The following is a 15,687-nucleotide window of genomic DNA, read 5'->3' as shown; positions in this document are numbered from 1 at the left end:
CTGATTAAAGGATATGACACTGTTGAAAGTTTTTAAAGTTATGTCATATTTCAAATCTGGCTGTCTCCTTTTATTGTAATATGCATAGAGTATATTAGCTTTTGACGAGTAACAACATGATCAGAAATCACTTTTGTAAGCACATGGTAAACAAATTATAAATATTATAAATTGTTATCAAAAGATTTGATGTTAATACAAAAGATACACCCACTTATAAAGCTCTCTGATCTACTGATAACTCTTTCAGAAATTTAGTCAGAAATCTATTCCATTCCTAGTGGCATCAGATTCTACAGTAAACCTAATTTATTCTCACAATGTATATATATATCCTACTCTAATCTGCACCTATTTTAAGGACTATCATGTTGTTATAAAATATTGATGATTATAGCAAAAGAAATTATCTACATATTACTCACAAGTTAACAGTTAATAAAAATTTACGTGATTTGTTTTAAAATATTTAGAGTGTTTAAATCTAAGATATTTTGTAAGTTCTGTAAAGTGTTTGAAATGACAATAATTCATGTAAACTAAAATCAGTTTTGAATGACTAGATCTACCAAAATAAAGCTGATATCCATTTCAATACTTGTTAAATCCACAATATTCTAATTGCATATTTGTTGACATAATGGGTATATTTTTTGCAATTGACATTTTTCAGTGTTAAAGTACAAAAGCAAGTTGAGCAAGAAGCACAATATAGAATATTGGTAAATGTGTTTAAATTTAGTCTCAAACATTTATATGAAAACATGTAAATGTAGTTTGATTACTTGCTGTAGTATACATTACAGTTGGTCTCAGTCAAGAGACCTTCCTAACGCACTTTTCACTGATGATTGCTACAAAGCAAGTGATGGGTGGAGAAGAAAGATAGAAAGGTCTTGTGTTCCTCTTTCCATATTGAGCTTCTTCACCAGCTCTAGCCTGCCTCTTCTCAAAACTTCATGTTATATGAAACAAACTGTAATTTTTCAAGTTGCTATTTGTTATGCTTTTAGTTGTTTGAAGGCAAATGCACTACCAAATAATAAAGATAATATGCATTTTTAAACACTATATTGATTTAGATGTATTTTTAAAATGTATACCTTTTCATGCATTTGTCACTGATATGAAAATGTAATTTGAGGAAATGTTCAAGACAAATGATGCATAAACGTAATCAAGAATTCCAGCTTTTGAATTTCATATCTAAAATTTATTTTCTCTTCCCATGGAGTTTTTACCTTTAATAGTATGAGGAAAATATAAATAATTATGAAGAACTACCAAATATTTAGTATCTATAATGTGCTGAATACTGTTTTAGTTATTTTACATGTATCATTTGTTTTTTGAATCATTGCTACAACCTACTATGGAGGTAAATATACATTTGTTTTACAAATGACAAACTGGGATCAGATTGGTTAGGCAATCTGCTGTAGTTCTGTGGTCAGAAAGTGACTGAGGCTGGACTCCTAAACATACTTGTCAAGGACAACAGTCTATGTTCTTTTCATGGTGTCTCACTTCCTCTGAACCTTGTTAATCCAGAGCAGATTTGAAAATTGCTGTTTTTCTCTCATTCCATCACTAGCCAAATTAATATTTTAAATATATTTATTTATCTGTTTTTTCATGTTTTACATGGTCATTTTGAAAAGAAAAAGAAATGCTTTCCCTTGAATAATTTCATTTTAATGCATTATCTTTCCACACAAATCTATCCTATGAAGGTTGATGATGTGATGAATTTGGCAGTGGAGGGAAAATACATATATACCATGACATAAAAAGACTTCTTTCAAAAAGAAGTTCCTGATGAGTGTCATTTCTTCTTGTATGTAGATTTCCATCTTGACATGTTTTACCAAATGCTCACTCATTCAGTACCCATTTGGTGAGCACTTCTAGTGTATCAGTTGTTGTGCCGCATCTTGGGGATGTAAATAAAGCAGAAATTCTTTACTCAGGGTGCTTAGAGTTTATCTGGAGACATGACTTTGTATGGTGCAAATGAAAAGTGCTATGAAAGGATCAGGACATCCAGAAAGAATTTTGTATATTTTGCAAATTGTGTGGTTAAAATCCAAGCCACTTCTTCCTCTCAGCCCTGTGCCTTTAGGAGGTTGTATCCAGTGAGAGGAAGATATGCCTGTTTCTTATTGCATAAGGTACTATCGGCTAGCCAAGCCCTGTGCTTGCCTGCATCCTGCTGGAAGGAGTGCCGTTCCTTAACTTTATGGAAAGACTAAGAAAGTGGTAGGATCAGCTGGTATACACCACATAAAATAAAGCCTTACCTCATTCTGCATGGTTAAAGAAGCTTATCTCAAATAATGGCTAACAATCTCATCCTTTCAGACAGTAAGAGTTCTCTGGTCAAAAGGAATAAGATGCTTAAGTATTTGGAAAGTCAAGGAAATGTGTACAAACAAGTTGAGGTCAGGAATCTTTGAATGTAGTAAATAAGATGGTGAAAAGGCTGCAGATATACATAAGGAAGCAGATGTTGAAAGCCTCATATTCCATAGCAAGATGTTATAAGTGTACATTTTGTATTGAAACAGTCTCTATCAATACAAGGATAGATAACCATACCATAAGTTAAAGATTTGCTTACATATTTTACCTTACTGAATCAGAATATCACCTCCAGGACCAAGAAAGCAATAGTGCAGAGAAGAAATAGTCTCCGTTCTCAAGATGAAACTGGAATTTGTCATTTTGCTATTGTAAAATAAAATGGGTCATAATTTGGAAAGAACTGAAGGTCTCAGAGAATCAGTATTTTTTCACATTTACAGTGCATGACACACATTCATGCGTGGGTAAAATCTATTTAATGTACAATGAATCCAATGGATTTTAAAGTAACAGAGCATATAAAGTTTATTGATATAATTTGAATTTTCACATTTCAGTGCACCTTTAAGAAGTGATCACTTGTTGAGTTTTGGTGCAGCATCAAAGAATATTCACAATTATCTGAAAAGGCTATTAAAATGCTCCTCTCATTTCCAGCTATGAATCTGTATGAGGCTGTATTTTCTTGAGACACATCAATTGATACAACATTTAGCAATATATTGAAAGTCAAAGTATATGAAATCCAGTTCCTTTCTATTGTCAGATGTAATAAGAGATTTGCAAAAATGTAAAATATTATCCCTATTTTCACTAACTTTTTATTTTGGAAAATAGTTTATTTATTTTAAATGTTAGCATGTAATGAAATTATTATAAAATTTTTAAATGAATAACTAAAAATATTTTTAAACTTTCTCAATTTTAATCACCTATTCAGTAATATTGGTAGATATAATTAACATGAACAAAGACCTTGGATCCCTCAGTAATATATTTTAATTGCTTTTGGAGATATTACTGGTGTACAATAATCAGCAAATATTAATATAGTTCAATTCGATAAATTTGACATAAGAATACACCTGTGAATCCACAACCGCAATCAAGATAATAAATTTATCCATCATCCTAAAAGGTTCCTCATGCGCCATTATAATCCTTTCCTCCCTTCCTAGGACTACTTTTTTGTCTGTCTAGATTAGGTCTGTTCTGTTTCTTGCTGTGTATTGTACTACCTTTAATTTCTTAAGCAAACCTTTGACATCAGTGACTCTTAGAACATGAATAATGATTTCAGCTGTCTGCCTCAGAGATGCTGTAAACATCAGAGGCAATATTATTTTTTTTCAAGTTTTGAATAACTGGGAAGCAAATTAGGTTCACTGATTGTAGTTATCAAATATTCATATGGCACATGCATGCTAGAATATAGGATTAAGGAATCAGAATTGATGTATAGGGAAGGTCAGTCAACCCTGGACTATAGAGATTATCTTGTCCATTCTGCTTTATTTTGATTATACAGATAAAACTAAATTGTTTTTCCGTTCTAAGATTCAATGATTGTAACATTTCAAATCATTGTTATAAAAACAAATAAGAGAATTAAACCAATATTATGAAATTTAAAAGGAACAAATGCCAGTATCCACCTTTACTAGTTAGGATAAAACAATAAATTATGTAGGTAAAGACTGGGAAAAACTGATATGATAGCATCTTTGAATAGAAAATTCTTGTGTTTTTGTTGGTTATGACAAGCTCAGCGTGCGTCAACACTCTGATCATACCACTGAAAATATTATCATGATATGGTATTACATTGTGTTTATCAATGTCTCATGTCCAGATAAGAAGGTTATTCATTCCGTCTACTATGCAGTTCACACTTGGAATAATTTCTCTAACACTATACATCACAATGTAAAAGAAATATTGGCAGAACAGTGTTCAGAACAGTGAGGAATCTGAAAACTCTGACACATGAGGAAAGATGAAAGGAAGTGGGAGATTTTAGTCTGGAGATAAAAAGATTTAGGAGAGCCACAATAGATGCTTTTACATATTTGAGTAGCTATTCTGTTGGAGAAAAAAATAGATTCTATGTATTCTATAAATCTTTCAGACATCACTTGTATGTATTAAAGTTTTAATGAAGCAGTTGCTGCTACTTATAAGGAAAATCCTTCAGATAATGAATGATCTGCAATGATAGAAAAGGCAGACAGATTACATAGTGAGAACACCTTTATGTGAAACATTTGAGTAGCAGCTAATTCATTGTGTGTAGAGAATGGTTGGTTAACAAACACATGGGTTTATCAGTGGAGTGTCCATAATTCTGAGGGAATTTGAAAAAAAAATTAAAATGAAATTGATAAAATTAGTTATTTGCTGAAATTACAAGAGTGACTGTCCATTAATATTATATGAAGAAACACGGGGATGTTCAGTCTTAATAAAAGCAGGACTGGAATGTGATTCTTACTGAAGAATCTAAACAAATCTGAGACCTCTGCTTAATATAGGCTCCATGAAGGATGTTACCTAATTTACTTGATTGCAACATTTTGGGGGAGCTTGGAAACTATAGATAACTTTAGATCAGAGTTAGCAATGAATGTATCATTTGAGGAAGATGCAGACATGGAGAAAAGATAAAACAGACATGGAAAGAGGGAGGTAATAAGAGCAGTTGAGTCATGAGAATGGCTAAGGAAATAGAGGTGCAAACCCCTCTATCTGAGAATATAAAAAGACTAGGTCACTAGACCTTTAATTGGATCACCACGTTTGATGTTAGACATGATGTCCTAAATAACGATTTAAATTTTAAATTTTACAGGAGCAGTTGTGCAACTGTTAAAATAGTTTCCTTTGCTCCTTACCCTCCTGAGTCACTTGATACAAAATCCTGACGTGATCTGTGTCTGTCTCTATCACTTGAAATTTAGTGTAGTTAATATATACCTTTATGTACAAATGGTTTATTTGAGATAAGTGGAATGTGATCTACACAGGGTGTAAGAAAAGGAAATGGAGGAACCAGGCTTTAAAGGAAGTATGAAATTAATCCATTCTAAACGTTCTCTACCCCATCACTCCCCACGCAACATTGGACTGATTTCTTTCTCAACAAGCAGTTTTGTTCTAATTTGATCTTCCGTGAAATGTCTCCTTAACAGTACATTTACAGATGTGTCTCATGGACCACTTAGATTGAAATCACCAATAATATTTGTCAAACATACATATTCTTAGGCCTGATACCACGGAATCAGATTCTACTGAATCAGAATCTTTGATGGTGATTCCTAGGAGTCTTCATTTTATGCAACTGCCCATGTGACTTTTATGCACACAAAATTTGAGGAACACTGTCTTATGTGGAAAGAATGTGCTGACCAGTTACTATGAACAAATCCTTGGCTTCTACCAGACGACGCTGGTCCCTTGGCCCTAGTAAAACCACCTCCTCCCTTTGTTCCTTCAGTCTGATGGTGGGGATTGTAAGGGGTTCCTTTTGTTGTGAGTGTCTGGATTCCCTTTTGGTCTCCTGTTTGCTGATTGTTGTTGTTGTTTATTTCATTATTTGTCTATCCAGTTCTTTGCATTTCAATCCCTGTTGTTTATATATTCAGAGTGGTTTCTTTTTTACTCCCAGTTGTGTCCTGGCCCTATCTCTACGATGGCCAGTATTCCTAGATGTCATCAGCCTCTGATCTCCCGTTAATCAAAGGATACGTACTTGAATCAAAGATCATTTGAAAGAAATATTAGGGTCAATTTTTAACTTTTAGTTTCTAGGGAGTCCTGCATACCCTCAGTGGCTAGCCTTCGAAGAAAGCTTTACAAGAAAGGCAAATGATTTAGCAAGAATTAGTGTCATATATATTTATTGAATATATATATATTCACTTAGCTATATACAATTCAAATCTTAGCAACTTTGAACAGGAGTAGATGTCATATTCTCCTACATTCAGCATCTAGTCCTTTGAGACAATTATATAAGTTATCATTAGTGTAAAAGGCTTCTCTATGGCCATGGAACGACCTTGTTTGATGAGAATACATTCTTTTTTTTTTTTTAATATTAGTGTCTTTCATTTCCAGGCAATATGTCTAATGGTAGAGTTACAAAGATGAATAAGACATGTTTCCTGTCCTGGACAATTGAACAGTAATTGAAGGTATTAGGAAAGCAAACAGTGGTAATACACATGAATATATGAATAGATTTAGGTTTTTTTTTGTTGTTGTTTATTGAGTTCTATGGGGAAAGCATAGGAAATGAACAAGAGGAGGGAGACACTGTAATTGGAGTAAGGAGGCAATGTTGTTGATACTTTAGACAGTTAACATACTATTTTTTATCTTTCATTCCCTAGCAATCTTAAGAAGTATTAGCACCCTTATTTCACAGATGAGTAAGTTGGGAGAGATTGTCATTTGCCAAAACTAGTTTTCAAGTTTCCATTGTAGGTCACATGTCATTTCTTTGATATATAAATATTGGAGTGTGCCACATCTGAGTCTTTAACCCTCTCTCTTCTCCATCTGTACTTCTTACATCAGCTTTTCTCACCACTCGTGGCTTTAAATATCATGTCACCACTGTGCTGACTCCTCTCAAATTAAATCTCCAGCTCAGATATCTTCTCTTCTCCACATACTCACATATCCAACTGCCTAACTGAGTTTTACACTTGGATGCATAGCAGGCACTTAAACTTAATTCATCCAAAATTGAACTTCTGCTATCTCTCATCTCTCAAACCACCTTCTCCTGGAGTAGTCCCTGTTTGATTAAATAATAACTCCATCTTTCTAGTTTCTCAGGCCCCAAACCTTCAATTTCTTTTGATTTCTTTTTTCTTTTAAATCAATATTCATATTTTGATCACTTCTCATCACTTTTATTCTCTTGAGGTTTCTTTTACCTTTTAAAGAAGCCTTCTCTAAGGTCTACCTCTATCTATCTACCTACTTATCTACCTATGAAATCGGGGCTGGCTTCCTGTATGTGCAACCTGTGTAGTCTCAAAGGGTCCCAGGTTTAAAAGGACCTATGTTTAGTTTAATGTTCTGCTGTCACCATCTTGAAATTCTTCATAATTGTATCTTTGAACTTGTGTTTTGTAAATTAAGTCCCATAGGAGAATGGAACATACACAATAGTAGAGGAAATAACGTGAAATATGTTCACTGCCATTCCTTGCCACCCCATTGATAGGTGATGCCCTGAGAACACAGAATTCTTGTGTGTTCCCAATGCATGTAAGTTCAGCAAGACTCAAAGTAAGTAAAAGGGAAGCATACTATGTCTTTGACTGAGTAAGTGGCAGTGCTCACAGCCCTGAGAGGCCACACTTTATTTGAACCAGATTTGCTTCCGACACTGAAAGAAGGCAGTGGTGTTCTATGAAACATGGACAACTAACCAAGCCTAACATGTCCTTTCTTAGTCGTGTTCTTCACTCTGTTAGCAACTGCTTAAGAAAATGATGACACTAAATGGGAAAGGTGGGAAGAAATTGCTGAAGGTAGAGAGTATTGGTTTTTTGGAAGAATGTCTTTTTATTTTGTTGTTGATGCTTCTTTCTTTCCTCCTTTTTTCTCCTTTCTTTCTCCATCATTTCCTTCCTTCCCTTCCTTCTTCCTTCCTCTCTCTTCTTTCTTAAGAAGAAGGTTGAAAGAAATGGGTTATTAAGGAAATCAAAGTCTACTAAACATCAAAAATTTATAGATCATAGTGTTCACAAGCTCTTCTTTGTAATAATGTTAAATTACTGACAAAATGTTTTTTGAAAACAAAACAAAAAATCTCAAAACTAGCTCATGCCAATGGCGATGCTTATCTAAGCAGCTGGTGTTCCTCTCTGCTTTTGAGGCATTTCTTCTGGAGCTGTACAAAGTCATCTTCTTTATCTTGAATATTAAGAGGTAAAATAAAAGGTTGAGTTTGTGCATCTTTCCATTGTTCTGATGAACAAAATACATATGCATGTCTCAGTTATGAAATATAAAAAGTGTAATCTCTTGACATCTGCCAAAGACAAATGTATTCTGGTCTCTACACTTAGTGTGTTAAACTAAAACAAATACAATTTTACATAAAAGTTAGTTATTTACCTCAGAGGTTAAAGATTGTAGTACTGAATTATAGCCACATATGAAAGAATACCTTACAGTTACACATAGCAGCCATTTTTTTTCCCCTGAGAATTGTAAGATTTTAGGTGATTGTATTACTTAGGAGATGCTTTGTTTCCCAGGATAGATATCTGCATAATAAATAGAAAATATATTTTTTGCTTCAGAAACCCCCTCCATAAAAATGATGTGGGTCGTTCCATTCAAACTGGTTATTAAACAAGGTTTCAAAAATGATAATCAAGAACTTTCACAGGAACAAAAGCATTTTCTTTTATCCACAGGGGAAATGTGCAGCAAACAAATTATAGCATTCAATGAAATGTGAACCCAGAATGTAATTATTAGCATTACCATTTAAATGGTAACCTTATTGGGCATTTTACTGGAGATTTATCTTTATAGCAAAAATAACCAACACAGTTTCTGATTATGGGTTATTAAATGTAACTATTGCACCTGGATGCTTACATTCATTAAATAGGTCATACAGTTTCTAATTTTGTATCTGCCAAAAGTTTCTGGAACTGGATGCTTATATGTTTCATATTTGAGGCATCTAAAATATTTTTATTTCCCTTAGACATCACATTTTATCTCTAGTTTTCTATTTATTGTTTTACCATAGTTTCATTTTGAGAAGCTATGAATTTTTGTTCATATGGATTTGTTTTAGGATATTATAGCAGTGAAAGTCTTGAAATGTAGATTCAAACATTAGATTTAAATCTTAACTTTGTTACCTCCTAGTTTTATATACTGGGTAAGTTATTTAACTTCTCTACAACTCAGTTTTCTCACCTATGGATATTGAATGTACTTATCTTTTACAATATTCTGCAGTTAAATAAATTAATTTTAAATACCCACATACTAAATTAGTTTTGTAGTTTCTTTCCACATTTAACCTAGTATCTGTAGACTGCCTTTACTGAGGAAAAAGAAATCATAAATTTTCTCGTATGCATTATGCTTCATTCTTATAACTTATTGCAAAAATGTTTTTCTTTCTCAATGACAAAGCTTAGTGTTGGGTAAAGACTCAATTCACTGAAATATATAATGCTTAAAAAATTTTCACCATCAGAACCAAGTGCTAGGAAAACATACTAAAAGAGGATTATAAGTTTAATCCTAATTAGTTCTTAAAGAGGAGCTAATAAATTTAAGGACATTTTTACATTTGGGGAAATTGTCACCAATGTTATCCTTAAACTTCTGATGTATCAATGTGGATTGTCTAGTGCTAGTCTGTAGGCAATGGTCATCAAGCCTCTTGCCCTAGTGACAGGTTGTAACATAGCCCACTGAGTCATACAGATTTCTGCTTAGGGAACTTTGGACCATGATTTTACAGCTAACTAGATGAAACATGTTGTTAATATCATAGTTCTATAAAAATATATAAAATATTATGACTGTATAAATAATGCAATTTTGGTGTAAAATATAAAAACAAAAATTATATGACAGAATAAAAATGAATAATAATTATAAAGATTACTATCATAGCATTTTATGTTTCCTAATTGGGATCAAATATTTGATATGGTTTTATAGTACTTGAAATAGTGTAGGCTTGGGGAAAAATATTTTTAGCTATAAAAATAGAATGGTGATATTATATTTCTTTATGTCCCCTCTTTGCAAGGAGATGGGGCAGGGAGAGCGAGTTCTAGCCTCCAAAGAAAGGACTAACAAGCAATAAACATGCTGCTCCATTCTTCTTATGAGGCCCGCCTGCCCTTGAAAGAGAAGTATACGGTTACCCCACAGGTGTTTTGCAACATGGCAGTGGCTCACGCCATTTCTTGCAACAGAGCGTGCTGGGCTCCTCTGATCATGTGTACTCATAGAAAGACATATTGATTTTTTATTTCCAAATATTTAAACTACTGTTTCAGAATGTCTTTGACCTGTATGTCAAAGCTGAATTCCAAGTGTCATGATTCTTATAATATCAATATCAGCCTTTTGTTAGCAGCTTGTGAAATCTTTCCCTTGAATAGCCCAGCCCACTGTCTCAAATGTCTCCATCTTAAAGGCATAAAAGGCTTTATTAAAAGAGAATAAAAATCGGTAAACATTATATGTCCCACATTGGGCAAATAGAAGCCCACAGTAGTCCAGGGTTTGACATGAAGCATTCCCCAAAACCAGAGTCACTTGATGAGTAATTATTTTAACTCAAGGTTTGCCCTGGTAGTAGAACTGTGGAGGAGGTGGTGGGAAGCCATGACACAGGAGTTTCTGTGTTAGTCAGCTCAGGCTGCCATGATAAAATACCACAAGCTGGATGGTATAAACAAAAGAAATTTTTTTTCTTACAGTTCTGGAGGCTAGAATTCCAAGAAAAAAGTGCCATCAGAATTGGTCTTTTGAGGGCCCTCTTCTTGGCTTGTAGACAGAAGCCTACTCTCAGTGCCCTCATATATCCTTTCCTCTGTATACATGCGGAAAGAGAGAGAGATTTCTGATGCCCCTTCTTCTTATAAGGTCATCTGTCCTATGGGATTAAGGTCCTACCCTTATGACTTGATTTAACCTTAATTACCTCATTAAAAGCCCCATCTCCAAATACAACCACAGTAAGGGTTAGAGTTTCAACATATGAATATGGGGAGGGGAGCCATGATTCAGTTCATAACAGTATCCAAATTATTCTAATTTAGCAGTTATTGTAGGCTCTCTGTAGAGAATATATGCTAATAAGAGAAGAGAGTGTGCATCAAATGTGGCTTGACTGAACAATAGGATTTAAGAGTTGGAGAGGCTGGATCATCCTGGTTACATTATGATGGTTTTACTTGAACCCACCTCAGCCAGCTACTAGATAGCGCTGGGTGTTTATCCTGGACACAGAGGCCAATGCATTTGTAAAGACAAATGGAACTGTAATATGGCCAAGCAACCCTGCTGTGAAACATGTACAGAAGAGCCCACAAGGGGGAAAGAGAAGTTGTCTGCCTACCATTTTGCAATAGAACATCTCAGAAAGGCCTGAATAGGGCAGTCGTTGGTAATGACATCAGTGGTTTGTGTAGCAGTCTTCAAAAATCAAAAAGAGAATGCCCTAGGGAAGCACAACAAAAAGAGCAGCTTCTTGAGGGTAGCTATTGCCAGCAGTTCTGGTGCAGTAACATGGTGGTGCTTTGGTCAGTTTTCTGTTGAGATATATAGGGCTGTGATTTAGATGCAGCACTGTTGGCACCAACCCAGTAGCTTGCAGGTGGTATCAGCCCACTGAGAGGAACATAGATGTGAATTGGATTGATTCATGAATATGGTGTTGTCAAGAACCATGAAGGGTCTGAGATTTTACATTGCTTGTCAGTTAATCAGTTAGGTTGCCACAGTTTCATGAGTGCTGGCAGAAGACATGAAACTCCTGGGTCAGAAACAAAAGACCTTATTACTGATGGAACAACAGTCATGAGCTTCATGGTCACTTCTATTCCCCTCACACCCTAAATCCCACAGGGTCAAGCAGGATGGCCCATGTGATGAGATCTAGGCAGTAGGTTTGCATCACAGCTGAGTACTCCTGGCTTAGAAACCCTAATCTTTTCAAGGGGCTATTAGTCAATTGCCCAACTTTTGTCCTGGAGGGAGACATTATTTTTATCTTCCAAGGAAAGAAATCTGCTTACTGCCCTAGAGAGAGACACTATCTTTATCTTCCAAGGCCCTTTGTTCACTAACATCCTTGATAAGATATTTGAGAGCACAGCTGACAATGCCTTTGCTCAAAAGGCATGCAGAGGGCTTCCCTGGTGGCGCAGTGGTTGAGAATCTGACTGCCGTTGCAGGGGACACGGGTTCGAGCCTTGGTCTGGGAAGATCCCACATGGCACGGAGCAACTAGGCCCATGAGCCACAACTACTGAGCCTGTGCGTCTGGAGCTTGTGCTCCGCAACAAGAGAGGCCGTGACAGTGAGAGGCCTGCGCACTGTGATGAAGAGTGGCCCCCGCTCGCCGCAACTAGAGAAAGCCCTTGCACAGAGACGAAGACCCAGCACAGCCAAAAATAAATAAATAAATAAATAAAATTTATAAAAAGAGTAGCCCCTGCTCTCCACAACTGGAGAAAGCCCATGCACAGCAACAAAGACCCAACGCAGCCAAAAATAAATAAATAAACTTAAAAAAAAAAAAAAAAAGGCATGCAGAAATATTAGAGACCATGGAGAATTGTCTCCCAAAAGGAATGACACCCCTGGAGACTGGCTGAGTTATGGTTTATTGTGCGGGAGAGGCTGGGGATATTAGTGTGATCTCATTTGTATCCATAAGGTTGAGACTACTATAACACTTATAAAGGCAGATGTGCAAAGCAGTTTTTAAATTTTTCATTTTTTGGATTAACACCATTTTTTCTTCTCTTAATATAGAATCAGTTCTGAATATAAATATTGTCTAAATAGTAATCTATGAGGAAAGTGAGCAAATAAATTGATAATACAGTATGTTCTTTTATCCTTTGAACAGTTAATATGCCTGGTGACTGAAGAGATTAGGTAACCAAAAATTACAATTTGAAAAGAAATTTCAAATAGGAGATGAATTTTCTAGTACTTAATCCTTTCCTTTTTTGGTAACTGCTGGGCAGGGAAGGAAACCCCTGCTACTTGGAAGCAGGGTCTTTGTTGAAAAGTACATCTGGAACTCGGAGAGTGGAAGGACGACTCTAAATGTAACCACAGGTCATTGAGATGCCAAAGATGGACAGCAAATCACTCTTTGAGAGATGCTTCTTCTATTTGTGTTAAAAGAAAATAGGAAAGAAAAAAATGTTGATTATGATCAAGAAAAATTTATGATTTGGTTCAAATCAATGAGTAAGTAGCAAAAATCTCTCTGCCTGCTAATTATTATCTTAGTGAATTACTCATTCAGTTTTAAGAGATTTGTGAATTATTTTTGAGGGATTAGGAAGACAGGAGTTTGGGGATCCTGCAAATGGGAAACAAGATTAAGAGGAGCTAGAATGTCTGCTTTTAGAGTAAATCAGGAAGTGAGGGCCATGTGGAAAGAGAACTTCTAAGAAAATCCATTCAAGATTATATAAGGGATATGAAGAATATTATTGCACAACATTCATTTTTATGAAGTGAAATTTATGAGGTATAATTTACATGTAGTAAAATTTTCCTTTTTACATGTATATTTCTATGAATTTTGATAATTGAATATGGTCAGGTAAACACCATCACAACCAGTGTTTGACAGTTCCTTCACTCCATAAATTTTCTTCATGCCCCTTTGTAGTCTATTCCTTTCTTCTGCTCCTGGCAACCACTGATCTGTTTCTGTACCTATAGTCTCTGTCCCTGTAGAGCTTTGCCTATAATATAAATTGGATCATGCCGTTCGAATCTGGCTTTCTTTTCCTTAATATAAGGCACTTGAGGTTCATCTCTGTGGTTGTATATTTTCAGAGTTCATTACTTTTTATGTACCATATACTTTTTGGTTATTTTCTGTTTCATACTGTGGTTGCCCTCACCAACTTCCCACCACATCTCCCAAACCTTTAAAAAAAAAAAAAGTTTTATTAACTTATAAATTTGGTTTTAGCCTTGTCATTGCTCTGCCTTGGAGAATGAGACATACTTTTTTCATGTTTTGTGGTTACTGAAAACTGGAGTAAGCTGATATAGCATTGTGAGAGATGATCAAAACATTACTGGAAAGAGAAGTTGGCAGTGAGAGGTGTAAGAAAGCAGCCGTTCACATTCCCTTTCCTAGCCCATCTTTCTGAATTTTCAAAGCAGGACTCTAATTTCTGCAACCACATAGGATCCATCTTGAGTCATTTTATTTAGACATTAATGAAGATAGTAATTTCAGTAGCTAGAGAACTTGGGGCTTCTCTGGTTATAGATGCAACTGAAGGTTTCTTAAAATTGAAAAATAATATCTCAGATCAAATCCAAAGCATGACATTAGTCTCTGTCCTGTGAAAAGACATACAGAGAGAGTAGTGTTGTCTAAATTTTATTTCTGCTTCTGTTTAGTACTAACATTAAAACATGGCCATTATGTTTCTAAGCAAATACAATAGTAACTGACAGTTCTTCAGTATAAAATTCATTTTAAATTTGGCTTCAGAAGTTCTTATAGAAAATTCATTCTCTTATATATGAAATTTAATACAAGGAAAGAGAACACATACTAAGATTTCCAGTAGAAAAAAATTGAAAAATGTTAAGGAGAAATTTATCCAAGTGACTTTAAGAATTATCACATGCATCTCACAATTTTGAAATAACTTGATGTTAAATAAAAGAAAAATATATTGTACTGAAAGTCTTGGAAAGGATCAAGTAGCAGTCAAATTTGAGGAAACATTTTTTATATTTTTATTACATTACCTTATTTGACAAAAGTAGTTTCCCTAGGATGTGAATTAGTGAATATGATTCACCAATTCACACTTCACTAGTAGTTGAATATTGGAGAATGGACAAGAACGATTAATTAACCCGACATATATTGTGTAATAAAATGGAAATCTTAATTCTGAAGTTTTAATTTTTTAAATGAGTTCAAAAAAATTTAGGCCCCTGTTATGGAGTTGATACTTTGTAAATTGTTTGAAATGCATAGGATTTTTCTACAATGACAAATGATTCTTATCATTTTAGAATACTTTATAAAAATAATATATTGTTGATAAATGACTACCAGATATGAGTTAATTTTTTAATCAATTATGTGCCTTACAAAAATGAAATTATAGCAATTACTCATGGTAACATTGATCACTTAAAGTTGTAAAGGATCTTTATTTTTATATTTACATTTGATTAAAAAATAAAAACCCACTTCCCAGATGTCCCTCTTCTCTTTTAAACCAGAATGATATATTGATTTGAGTGCTTAATTTTTAAAGCATTTTCTTCTTGAGAAATTAGTCTTCTGTCAACTCCTCCACTATACAGAGCTGGCATTCATAGCTTTCCACCTAAGAGGCTTAGTTTTCATCTTTTACTCCATGGTCTTTAGCTGTAAGAAAAGCTGCAGCTTGTTGGTCTTTTCAATCATTTCCTTCCAAATAAGACTTTTTCTTCATCTTTCTAAAACTGAGTAAGTATTATATTTCTACTGTATTTTTTTCAGACTCTTTTATGTTTTGCTACATTGGTTTTCTTTAAAGGTTA

Source organism: Balaenoptera acutorostrata, chromosome 8, assembly GCF_949987535.1.
Source record: "Balaenoptera acutorostrata chromosome 8, mBalAcu1.1, whole genome shotgun sequence".
Taxonomy (NCBI): Eukaryota; Metazoa; Chordata; class Mammalia; order Artiodactyla; family Balaenopteridae; genus Balaenoptera; species Balaenoptera acutorostrata.
This window is presented reverse-complemented; position numbering follows the sequence as displayed.